Source organism: Leuciscus leuciscus (genome assembly GCF_965113295.1).
Source record: "Leuciscus leuciscus genome assembly, chromosome: 16".
Classification (NCBI taxonomy): domain Eukaryota; kingdom Metazoa; phylum Chordata; class Actinopteri; order Cypriniformes; family Leuciscidae; genus Leuciscus; species Leuciscus leuciscus.
Genome location: NC_138740.1, coordinates 9315054 through 9328413, shown reverse-complemented (window position 1 = coordinate 9328413; position 13360 = coordinate 9315054).

Sequence of the window (13360 nt, the reverse complement as noted above, 5' to 3'; positions counted from 1 at the left end):
TGTGGGCCTCTGAGTTAGTTCACGAGAGCGTCACGATGCATGCGCGAGAACTGAGAAGATGACGCGGATGGGTCTCGATGTAGTGTTTAAAATGGTTCTAAAGTGTGCATTTCCTGGATGTCCGAATCGTGAGAAACCTTGCCTTACCAATGCCGCAAAATGAATGGCTTTCCTTTCACACTTTCCCATCAAATGATTGTGAGTTCTCAGTTCTCGCGCATGCGTCGTGGCGCTCTCGTGAACTCACTCTGAGGCCCACACAGAAGAAAATTAATAGTTGCATAAAGTCGTTATGTTTGTTTGTTTTTGCGCACAAAATGTATTCTCGTCGCTTGATAAACTTAAGGTTGAGCCACTGTAGTCACTTGGACTATTGTAACAATGTCTTTACTAACTTTTCTGTGCTGGCAGATATCAATTACCTAGCAGCTTATGGAGGAGTGATCAGCTCTCAGATTTCATTCAAAATCTTAATTTGTGTTCCAAAGATGAACGAAAGTCTTACAGGGTTGGAACAACATGAGGGAGAGTAATTACTGACAGAATTTTCATTTTTGACTGAACTAACCCTTTAACCCTGGTTTTAGTGTTTAACGTTAGATGGCTGGAGATTTATTTTTGTGCAACCATTTAACATTCACAAATAAAAGATTGTAAATATAATTAGATTGGTAGTTTTTAACTCCAAAAATTCTCGCCCTTAGTTTTTTTAACAACCACACTGTATTGCAGTCATTATCTGCTTAAAGTTTTGTCACTTAGAGCCTTTCTTTGTAAATAAAAGCAGCACATATTTCGAGTATAATTTTTTATATAAATTATATGGAGTTTTATCCCTAACTTAAATCTGTGCTGTTGCTTTTAGGCTAGACTTGAGTAGTGACCTGATTTAAAAACCAGCAGCCTGTGTCCAATTGGGGGGTCCCTCAGCTTCAAGCCAAGCCCACAGGAAGGAGCTTGTGAGAGGGATATATGCAGAGAATGCCGCCTTTGGAGATCTGGGCCTGTGTGGGAAGAAGGGGAAGGCCCCTTCTGGTCCCCTGCTGATAGAGAAGGGAAAGCCGAGCTCTTGGTGAGATGGTGACCTTCGACCCTTCTTCAGAGAACTGACAGGAGCGGCCCTGAACTCTCACCCACGGGACAGACTAGCGATGAAGCGTGACCTGTTGCTGGGGGCGTGGACCTGCCATTCTGGCCGCAAGCATTCTGGGCATTCCACGTGTCATTCCCCTTGCATAGCAGACTCCCCCCTTCCATGAGAACCCACTCCAGCATCCCACTATCCCCATCACAAAGTTCCCATTCCACACCATCAATGCTAGACACCATTACCTGCATTTCCACACAAGCATTTTATAGGAAAAAGCCAGAAAAGAGGAATAAATGTGTCAAAACAGAAACCAGTTCCTGTGACAGCAGCTGGTTCTCGGCTTGCAGAACTGGATAAAATCAAAAGAAATGTGCGAAGCCTGTAATGACATGCCAGCTGCTCTTCTTGTTAAACAACCTGATCTTATCTTTATCAAAAGTATAGCAACATATAGAGTTTACCATGTTCACGTTATAGTTTTTTGCCCATTTCAGTTATATGTTGATTTGTTCTCTGTCAGGCTTGACTCAGCAGTTATGGATATATGACCCATAATGCAAGTCAGTGTAGTTGGGTGGCAAAGTAGGAGGTCAGACTTCATGCTGTCCTCAGCGCTGCTTGCTGACATGAGAATGCCTGACCTTCATTAGTAGTGCATCATGGAGTCACTAACAGCGGGGAGCTATATTTGAGACCTGAATCAGCAATGCTGGCCCAAGCAAAGCACAGTGGATCAGCATTATCCATCCCAAGGAGGCCTTTGTTGACAAGCTATCAGCTAAAATAAGCTCCAGCCGGGAGGAGGCACACATTTCCATCAGCAGCCCACTTCCTGTGAGACAGCATTTTTCTGAATGATGAAGGAGAAGCATCCACACATCCACCGGACATTACTCTAGTTATTTATTTGTTTTGTGAATAAAACTAATTCATTATTAATGAGCAGGAGGGCTTTGAGTGTCAGGCCTTGTCCACACGGACCATTCGTTTGAAAACGCATCTTTTTCTCTCCGTTTTGACCTTCCATCCACACTGAGATGGCATTTTTATTAATGAAAACAAAGCTTTTTGAAGACGCTCTCCAAAGTGGATACATTTGAAAACGCCGTTTTTGCGTTGTAGTGTCGACTGTCAAAGGTTTTAAAAACTGATTTAAAAACGATGACGTAAGTTTGGTCATGTGATGCATATTGTAACAATAGATATTCCTGTTTATACATATTGTGCCTGTTATGTGCTATTCACTTTCACACTGTTGCTAAAATATGTTACTTTGCACACTCTTCATATCACAGTCCTGCAAAGATGACAGAAAATGCACTCATTTGCTGTTCTGTGGCAAAACATAAGAGCAGTTGCATTTTAGGCCAAACATGGTGACTGAGTGCGACCTGGACGCATCAGTGAGTGGTGAGATATGTTGCTAGATAAAACTATCCTGTCAGAAGAACTGCGCGATAACTTTATTAATTCATCATCTCATTGAGCTTTTGTGAGGTTTTACGCCTGCGCATTAAGGTGAATTTAGCATTTTCAAGCGGTTTCCAAAAGTTTCTCATCAACACTGAAACGTCGGAAAATGCCTGAAAACGCTAGTGTGGACGGAGAGCGTTTTAAATGAAAACGCCGTTTTCAAATGTATCAAATGTAGACATAGCCTCAGTCAGTGAAACAAGATTAATGTACTAACATCCAGTAATATCTACATAATTTGTGTCCTTAGGTATTTGTAACATTTTGCTTAGCAATCTGACCCGAAATCCCTGATATATTCAGAGTTTTTGCTGCTTTACTGCAGTTTCCATTTTGTTAATTAGCCCTATTGTCTGCTTATCAATCAGATTAGCGCTGGGGGATCTGGGTGGAGGGTGCTGAGTAGAGCAAGTTTACCCAGGAGGAAGTGCAGGGCTTTGATCTCTGCTAATGAGCTGCCAATACTGCCCTCAAGGGCTACTTCCTGGGGCCAGCTGGAAGCCTGCAAGTTAGGCCACCTGAAACAACACGTACTCTTTCCCTTTCCAAGTGCCCTCACCCCACCTGCCCTTCCCCCAGTTTTCTTCAATAGTACCCTTCCCCCAAATTGAACTCTGTGATAATTGGAGATAGAGGTGGGCTGCAGTCACCCAAGGTTCTATTATCCCTAGTGTATTTATACACTATTTAGCCAGACTAGTGGCCTGATGTTCTTGGTGACTTAGCTTTTTTATTTAGATCAACTTTTCCCTTTTGGGAAGCGATTGGAAAATGATTATTGCAACATTGTTCTGTCACTCTCCTCAAGCTCAGCCAGATTTGTCAAGCTTGAAATGGTCATAATCAGTACTTTGAAATAGGGTTAATTGAACATTTTAAATAGATTATGATTAATTAAGGATTATATATACTTTTTGATATATAGATAACCCCCCCCCCCCCCCCCCCCCCCCCCCCTCCCCCTCATAGTTCACTGACAATGTTTTTCCGGTAAATATGCTCAACTATTAAAGGTGGGATATCTTTTTCTAATGAAAGAGTGCATTTCTTATCTTTGTGATTTAAAAATAATTGAAGGAAACAAACTTTGATGTTGGCTTGAGAAAGTGTCATTGCGCTGCCCACAGTGCTATTGCTCCAACATGACAGCTCTCTTTCATCAGTTATTGTGTCTATGGGTCAGAACATTTCTTACAGATTTCTGCTAGTTGTAAATCAGATACAGATAAATTAGCACAGTACCAATATGTATTTTAATGCATTAATGAGAGATCAATTGCGTGTGTGAATTAGTCAAGTGAAGTCACCTTTATTTATATAGCGCTTTTTACAATACTGATTGTTTCAAAGCAGGCTTTACAGTGATAACAGGAAAATAAAGCAACAAAGTTTGTTTCTGCTGTACAGCAGATCTAGAAGAAAATAGTGTCACACCATCTCTCTATTAATTTTGAAGCTGTTGGTTGTAGTTACTTCAAAAGTTGAAAAATCTATGCTATAACTGTTGAGTTTCTAAGCTTCTTCAGTGATAAATCACTGGACAGCGTTGGTAATGAGTTTCTACACTCCTGAATGTTTCTCTGTGCGTGCGATCTTCACGTGATGTGCAAGCTACCGTCGTATGAGTGTTCCTGTGCCACAATGTATCACCGCATTAGTTCAATATGATGATACACACCCTATAGTCTAAACTCACTTGAATGTTCAAACTGGCAAGCCTTTAAACATATACAATTGACAAACTTTCGTGAGGACGCAAGCTTTAGTGCTCTTGCTTCGGGGCTTGTGCGCTGTCTGCGCGTGTGTGTTCTTTACTGAAGACAAAATGTGTCCAAACGACGGACATTGCGTTTTTCTTTGGTACAAGCTGCTCCTGTCGCTCAGTTGACTTGGCGTTTGAGTTCTTCTCCATGTTGCTTCCATGCCGCTGACTGGATGGGGCGGAATCACGTGACTACACACGCAGTAATATGTTTTTAAGGGGAAAGTATTAACAGGATTAAAAAACTAAATAACTGACATGGGAAAATTGCGTAGGTTAGAAGTTCTAAATTTCGGTTTCGATTACTTTTCGATTAATCGTCCGGCCCTACTTTGAATTATGAAACCTCAGACAGATTACTTCTCAGTTTCAAAACCAGACATCTCTGCTCCACGGAATGTCCGAACAGGAGTGCGTGATTCTCTCCAGAACGCCCCTTAATCCTCACTGCTTCCAGTAAACCTCTCACTGTTGGGTATCCTCTCACTCCTTTGTGACCGTGGGAGAGGGTTGAAACAGAAAGCTCAGCCAATCCTCAGAAGCTCTGTTTCACATCCATTCTCTTCCTTGATCCAGCTCAGGTACCTGCAGTCCTGGGAAAGAAGCGACTGGCCATGTCTTTCCCCACTGGACATTGAGCCATGCTGAGGTTGATGGCGAGCACACAGCAGCCCCTTTCATGGGCGTGGGGACAGGGCAACACGGGACACTTCCTGGGCTGAATGGCGCCCCGACACTCGACACCTGGGACAGCGGCGCTTCGACGCTGGCCCGGTGCCAACCTCAACGAGGCACCTTTGTGCTCCTGGTCTCAGTAACCTATCCGGAAAGATCTCTCAGTGCTGGTTCCCATGCATCACTCCACTCTACTTCACACTGCCTTTGTGCCCAACTGGCTCGGGACTCTCCTCACTTCCTTTTGCCTCAATCCAGGCTATAATTGCATGGTCCCAGTGAAAAGCAAGTATAAACTTGAAAGGAGGGGTCTAACTCTTGCTTTGCAGTAGCCTTTGGGCTCGGGCCTCTGAATACAGTTTCTTGTACATGTAAAACCATTCTCCAGGATTAATTTGAAGGCATTGTTCAAACATGACCTATCTGGTGTCCCACTGTCTTTACTGCTGCTCTTTAAATCTTCTTCACAATAAGGTACAAAGTGCTTCATTCTCCTAAATAAAGGAGGCACAAGAATCTCTTGTTGTGACAATCCACTATTGCGCTTGAAGCAGGACATCAAACATAAATAGAAAATATACTAATTTTGCCAGAAATTGTAACCGCTGTGATCCAGGCACATAAAAACAGGGGTGTTGAGCCTGTTGAGATGTGAAATGGCTAACCACAAAAAGCCATATGATGGCAACATGTGCACAGGAGACTAGGTTTGCTTGTTTTTAGGTGTTGCCTCCAAGCTCTGTGCGGCTCGGTCCAAACCCACCAACCCGTCTAGCTTGTCAGACGCACAAGGCTGTCTCCCCAGGATGGTTTAGTACATTGTACAAAGTGACAAACCCATCAAAGCAGCCGGGCCCAAATAAAAGGTCTTTTTATGACTTTCCTTCAAAGAGCGGCTAGGAGTTCAAAGCACACACAGTGAGAGCGAGTCGATGGAAAGTTCAGAATCATACGGAGAGGCAAAGAGATGTGGGGGTAGGGGGTGGTGAGGGCCTCAAAGGGGATTCAATATTGCTCATGAAAGGCCTCCCCCAACCTGCCATACTCTGTGTTCTCCTAGGCAGTAAATCTTCGACATTAGGTTATCATTCTCCTGTACACGCCACCTTGCCGCTGCACTAAATATATTTCAATTTCATAAACATATGACGTATTCACGGTATCTTCTGCAGCATATGGCCTGTCTTTTGAAGACGAAGCAGTCAGTGGCTGTACAGTTTAGCCTGCACGGCACAGATAAGAATGCAGCTCAGAGTTGGGAAAAATGATTTTGCTTCCTGCCCTCAATTTGTGCCTCCCTTTTCAGAAACAGAGAGAGCTCTTTAATTAAAAATGGATGTCACTTGTGGTAAAAATCCTTATTTATGTGCATACAGTTGTATGCCTAACATCAAATGCATCTTTGATGTGAAGGCATGTTAAGCCCCAATTCGGTCTCAATTTACAGCGTAATGTGAGCTTTCAATAAATGCACAGCTTTGATGACTTGATGGCTGCACTGCATCTTCTTTTGCATTCTGAATGCAGTTTCTGAGTAAACCTTGCCATAGTTTCATTGGAATGAAGTGAATCAGCCCAAATATTTTTGCTATCATGCAGTGGTGAGGAATGATGTATCATCAAGAGAACCATGTGTCCAGTTTGTCAGCGTCCCTTCTACAGTCACTGGATTTTTTTTTTTTTGATGAGTCATGTTGAATCAATGTAGAGCACATGTTAACATAACTTGTGCGCAGACAACAATTACATTATATGGACAACTTTACAAGCGGAAACCTTAGAACTAGGGCAAACTTACGATGACCCAAATCTGCGTATATATCTGACGCTTAGGGGTGAATCCATTGTTCTGCTAAAGTGGAACATGTTAGCATGCTGATGGGACAATAATAGTAACTGAAAAAGCCACTTTGGAAATCTTTTTAATTTGTTGAATAACACAAATAAGAGTTTAGAACAATCTCCCTCAACCAAGTCTGGGTAACTCTACAAACATTAACAGTGAAGCAAAGAATCAACTCCAATCAAATGCAAACTATGAGCATGTGTGTGCGGCCTCACTAATTACAAAGCAGCCTGAGTTTACGTTGGCTGAGCGACAGCGAGCACTGCGGGCTGATCCACTAACCAGCTGACAGATTGGCCATCCTAAAGTTTGGCTTTAGCAAGTGTCATTCCATTCACTCTGTGCCGATACCATATCAAGTCACCCATGCCATTGTATAAATAAAGGTATGATTTCCGCTCGTAGATATATAATGCAGGTATCTCCTTACCAAGCCCTCCCTTCACACTGGCTTTGTGCCTCCGCAGTGCTCCTGAAATCCCCCAGCCCTTTTAATCCCCACAGCAACAAGGGTCTGTTTCTCTGCTTTATACTGAAGTAGGCCTCTGAGGCCTGCTGTATGCCTGTTGGCTAGAAGCCTCCTGTTTACAATTTCCCTATTCCTGTTTTTAATGTTGCTCTGAGAGCAGCCACAAAGGGCCAGTTTTGTCCAGCATGAACAAGGGAGCCATTAGAACAGAGATGGAGGAAGGAAGGAAAGGAGATTTGGGAGGGTTGGGTTTGGGGGGGAATCAGGTGCCCCAGGGGGGATTAGTTATCCCAGCTGCTCCCTTTGGGGTAAGACATGGAAGGCATTTTTATTTCAGAAGGAATCAAGAGTTAGGGACCACTATGGATGCATTGAGGAAATTGAGGAATGATATGTCCTGATGACATGATAACATTTTGATGGTTCCTTGCCACTGTCGCCTTTGGCTTGCTTAGTTGGGGACACTTAATATTCAACAATATTATTGATCTGCCTGCATTGACACCATTATATGAGAACTGAACTGAGCTGGACGATGACATCACTGTTTTCTCCAGAGCTTTTTTACAACAAAAATGAACCATCACTGTACTTACTTAAGCTGGACTATGACGCTATTTCTTTCTAGATCTGATGTACAGCAGAAATGATGTTTGCATTATTTTCCTGTTATCAATGTCAAGCTGCTGTGAAACAATCTGAATTGTAAAAAGCGCTATATAAATAAAGGTGACTTGACTTGACATGAATAAGAAGCTTATTCACATAAATGTGTAATCTAGAGAAGTACATGTGTTCTCAGAGGTGTCCTAAAGATATGGGACGATAACGCTTGATTTTTGAAAACACTTTGCTCATTAGACACCAAACTGAGATTAAGTGCAGCACTAGTTAAAAAAAAAACTATCTATCTATCTATCTATCTATCTATCTGTCTATCTGTCTATCTATCTGTCTGTCTATCTATCTATCTATCTGTCTATCTATCTATCTATCTATCTATCTATCTATCTATCTATCTATCTATCTATCTATCTATCTATCTACTTACCCATCCATCCATCCATCCATCCATCCATGTGAGCTGATTAGGGAAAAATATGCAGCTAACAAGTGAGTTTACTTTAACATTTGGCAGTTTCCCAAAGCATTAGCTCTGACTATGGAAATGCAGACCCATGGCTTTTCTCTGGTCCTATCTGTGGAAGAATTCTCCAGGGTAACCCTGGACTGGCCAGCCCTCATAGTGGAAAAGCAGCATGAGTTTTTCTTTTCTCCATATGGCAGCCATTTGTCTCAAAGAGCTCTGTCAAACATAAATAATATGTTATGAAAAAGGGGCAGAAAGCATTACTTCCTCTGGGATAGGATCTCTGGAGGTCTGGTGTCCTTCACATCCTTGTCCTTCACAGAGACAGAGAGCAAGAAAAGAGAGAAAGAAAGACTAGTACAGACTGGCTGCAAGTGCGTGCACCCAAGTCTGGAGAACGCATGTAACCCTTAATCAAAACAGGCCCTGAAAACTCAGCCCATCTGTTTGTTTGCAGTGCATACTGGACTCGAGCTATCAGGAAATGACAGCAATGGAAGAAAAATCTGCAGAAATATCACACAACTCAATCATCTACAAGACACCAGATATCTGTAGATTTGACTTTTTGACCATTTAAAATGGAACTCTAAAATTAGCATTACAGTATTTGGTCAAATGCTGCTGTTTTCAACAATAATAAATATAGCTCAATGCAATTTGGTATTTATTTATTTTTTAAGTTTTGAAAGTGTAATCTCAGCACTGATACAGGTGATTTTTATTTATTTTTTTGGAAAAATACCCGGACAAAATTAATCCTTTAACTCTATATCAATTTCTCCTTTTCCTTCTGTTTCTTCACCAGCCCAGGCTCAAGCTTTCCGTGAGTGCCGAAGGGATCATGATTAACATTCGTTCAATTCGCTGAGGGACACGCATTCTAAGCCCTTCCTTCCTGCTGCAAGTGGAATTCTCATTAAGTCATAACTACTTTTCAAGAGCAGCATTCCTGCTTAGGAGTCCCTCCAAGATTCCAGCACAATGATTTTCTTAGCTGCAAATTAATTGCTGAAGAAGACAAAGAAAGGAGGTAATTTTTCTTAGATCTGACACAAGGTAATTTATTAAAAGAAAGAGCAAGTATAACTGTCATGCATTAATGAATAAGGTCTTGTCAGGAAGTAAAATCTTTTCACATTCAGACATGCACAGTGTTTAAACTTCTGATATGTGATATCCATCATTTCATTTGTTAAAGTCGACATGAAGTCCAAATAGACCTTATTTACCTTCCTATTCTTATTGTTGTACAGTGATGTACAGTGTTCCAATTTTATTCAAGTTTGTCTTCATAATTTGTCATAAAATATAATTGCTTTTTTTCCACCTCTGAAATGACTTTCCCTCTCAGCTGATGTCACAAATCACACTGAATGTTCAACCCTCTGGCTCCAGTTTCCACTTTTCATGAACCAACCAATTCCCAATGAATAAAATCAAGCCCCGGCCTAAATTTTGTTTCAGTGATTATATGGTTTCTCTTGGAAATACGTTAGATTACCAAAGTAAAATTGGTTGCAAAGAGGCTGCATTTCATGTTGACTAGAAATTCTAATTCTAACCAGGGACTAGATCAAGTCACCTTTATTTATGTAGCGCTCTTTGCAATACAGATTGTTTCAAAGCAGCTTTACAGTGATATCCGGAAAATAATACAACAGAGTTTGTTTCGGCTGTACAGCAGATCTAGATGAAAGTAGCGTCATTGTCCAGTTTAAGTAAGTTCTGTGATGGTAAATTTTTGTTGTAAAAAAGTTATTAATATAGTTCATATATCTACATCTGCTCTGGAGAAAACAGTGATGTCATCGTCCAGCTCAGTTTAGTTCTCATTCAATGTTGTCAATGCGGGCAGATCAATCGCTCTGGCCAGCGAACGAATGATTACCTGCATACAGTAGTTTGGCCATTGAAAACAGAGAAAATAACTGATGAAGCCGCCTGTACCTAGATTTCCTTTCTTTGGCACTGCAGGGCTGGGCACAGGCCTTCTCGCTCTGACCGGGGCTGAATGGCTCTGACTGGGGTAACTGAAATTGGGTGCCCCCCTACTTGATTCATTTAGTAATTTGTCTGGCTCTTTTCCTTCTTCCCTACAGCTTGTAAAATGATCCAGCAACTTAATTTCCCCCTTCCCAAAAAAGATGGATGCTAATCCTGTAGGAGAATGAGAGGAAAGGGCTGTAGGCACTTAAAATCAACCCTTAAAACCTAAAGCAACCTCTTCATGTAAGAGGGCCTCTCACAAACACACATGCATGTGAAATCTCATGGCACATATTAAAGATCCCTGTGTTTTTACAGTTTACACAACATTTTCCTTACAAAAAATGACTGTGGCGGTACTATATGGTGTCAAATTATGGTACCATGATATGGAAGGCTTACCATATTTATATACCATGGCATTTGGTATACTCCAAAATGCTTTAATGTTTTAATGCTTAAAAATCGTGTCATTACAAAATATCTTCTTCTAGTTCACACAGGAAAGTTCACCCCCCCAAAAAAAAAAAATCCTGTCATCGTTTACTCACCCTCAAGTTTATCCATACCTGTATGATTTTTCTTCTTCTTTTGAACACAAAGAAGATTTTTTTGAAAAATGTTGGTAATCAAACAACCATTTACTTCCATATAGTCAATGGCTATCATCAACAGTTTGATTACCAACATTCTTCAAAATATCTTCTTTTGTGTTTGTGTTTGAAAAAAACTCATACAGGTTTGGAACAATGTGAGTAAATGATAAAAAAAAAAAAAAAAAAAATTGAAGTCTTCCCCTTTCAATACTAAACCCATGGTATTACCATGAAACCATATCCATAGTAATTATGTATGTGTTTTATCACCATCATGCAATATTTACAATGTTAAAATGCAAAATAAAATGCAAAGGAATTGTCAACAAAGGAAAAATACCATTTAAAAAATGACCTTTTACAAAAAAGTCAGAGTTGGTCTTGGAGACAAATTTCACAGAAACAATGTGATATTGATAGATGCATTGTCACTGTCATCTTTTTTTCCTGAAATGTTTGCTGTCAGCAGATCGAGTAGCAGTTTTATTCCACTCACAGCCATGGTGCATCCATGCTGGCCGACGCTTTGCTGATGTGAAGTGGTGCCGGGAACCGGAGGCACACTTCTAGACTTGTGGATGAGGCAGAAAATGCATTATGGTCTGTTATGGTTGGCTGATCGCTCCCATTCAAACAGTGAGCTGCTCACAAAAGGGCCAGGGCCGAGTTCAAATAATGGGTCGACTCCCACCCCCTCTCCACCCTGGCCGCCCCATTTAGATGATCATGAGGCACTTTTGGTGGCAGGGCAGAATCTGTGCCCCGTATCCTGGTCTTGTTGTTGCATACTGGTGATGAACAGCAGGCCTATTGGTTGGACTTCCTGTGTTTCAAAGAGGGTGTTGCTGACCATCAGGAAGGGAAGCCTGAAAGGCGGAACATGGATGCAGGGTTGCTCATTCAGATGGAGAGGAGCCCTTGGGGAGGGGAAGTTGGGGATTTACTTCAAAGCATCCACAGACAACTTTTCAGAGGGTTTAGAAGCAATGGCATGTACCAGTCAAGCAGTTCTCATTAAGTGTGTCCCTTGCAGCCAAAACTAGTCGACAGGACTTGTTCTCTTCTCTAAGTTCATGCTAATGTGACTACAGACACTTGACTTTTTTGAAAACTATACGAAAGTCCTTTGGGTTGGGGGATGGGGTGACACAACAAAAGCACAACAAAGTGGTAGTTCTGCCACAGCAAAGAAATAAGTGAAAAAGAATTTAGTTTCCGATCTTCCATTTGTCTAAAACTACAGATTTAACTCTACAAACAAAGAATATACACGTGTTCTGTTGAGTTGCCTTAAAAACCAAAGCTCAACAAAATTCTTGAATATATTTCAGGTGTGAACATTAAATAACTCTAGTGAAATTTCAATTCCTCTTTTACTTGTTGCTTGTCTTTAGGTGTCTCTTATGCCCTCAAGCCATGTTCTTAAATGTCTTTGACTTTATGCAGAACATTTATGAGACAGCTTCCCAGGCTTAACTTTAATTTCCACTCACTGTTTTGCTTAAAAGTAATCTTTTGCTTTCTAAATGTAGATGTTTGCTGAGTTGTTCTCCCATCTAATAATGATATGATAATCTTCTTCGTGAGAAAATCATTCATTTGTGCCACCAGTGACTTTCACCTGCTGGTTTTCAACCCTAAAATAAGCTACATCTTGTCTGAAACGTACAGGATCCCTAATTAAAAATAAAAAATAAAAATGTGTTCAATATATTTCAGTTCTTTTGCATTCACTTATGAAACTTTTGCTCTCCCCTGAGAAACTATGGATTCGCCTGCAAAAGTTATACTACACTGCTCATTTGGCACGTCCTGCCTGATTTTGCTGAGTTAGATGCGGTCCTTGTTCAACATTTTGTTGATCCTGGAACAACATTCCTGTCTTAAAATGTCCCTACTTCGATACCCCTATCCCTAAAATCAGAGGGGAATGTCAGGTGAATAGCACTGATGTAGAAGCACCTAACCCTGGCTGCAAGCCTAAACTTGACATAAATTGTACACTTGTCTCTCAAATCTGATTGGTTGATTGGAATGTTGTTCCAGGATTAACAAAGATGTTGATTCAGGAACATATTGAACTTAGTGAAATCAGGTTCTGCCATCTTGATATATGACTATTATAACAGTCCTCTCCCTCATTTAATGAATTACTCCTGCCATGATAAAAAAAAAAGAAAAAATCGTAATTTCCACATTATGACTACTTTCCGTGGGTGGTAATAGCACAACGTTAAACGCGGCAGGTAAATAGCACTGACTTTTGTGAATAAGCTCCTGTATAGCACTGTGCTTCTCTTTTCCTTTCAAGGCAAGACAATTGACAAGGCAGCCATCTTGCTATCCTCCAGTTAGTCTGGTTCAGTTGAA